Source organism: Crocuta crocuta, unplaced genomic scaffold, assembly GCF_008692635.1.
Source record: "Crocuta crocuta isolate KB4526 unplaced genomic scaffold, BGI_CrCroc_1.0 scaffold153, whole genome shotgun sequence".
Classification (NCBI taxonomy): Eukaryota; Metazoa; Chordata; class Mammalia; order Carnivora; family Hyaenidae; genus Crocuta; species Crocuta crocuta.
The window spans coordinates 3880755-3881106 of NW_027529525.1; positions in this window are offsets into that span (position 1 = coordinate 3880755).

Here is a 352-nt window from a genome sequence, read left to right on the forward strand (position 1 = left end):
GGACCCGCTGAGGCGCAGCGCGCCAACTTTCCGCCGCGCGCGGGCGCAGCGCCTCCCCGCCCCACCTCTCCGGGTCCGGTCTCCAGCGCCCCGCGAGGGGGCTAGTCTCCTGAGGCTGCGCCTGGGCCCCTCTGGGCCTGAATCAAGATGAGTCGTCGTTTTCAACCTCTTTAAAATCAGTGAAGTGACGAGGCGTCCGCTTCTTGCAGCGTTTTGAAAACCGCCGAAAACGACATATGGGAGCAATTAACTAAGTGAAGTTTTGGTGGATGCTTCACGGTGACTTTTGTGGCTTTCTTGAATTCTCTCTGCCTCACTTAACACACACACACACACAAACACACACACTCAA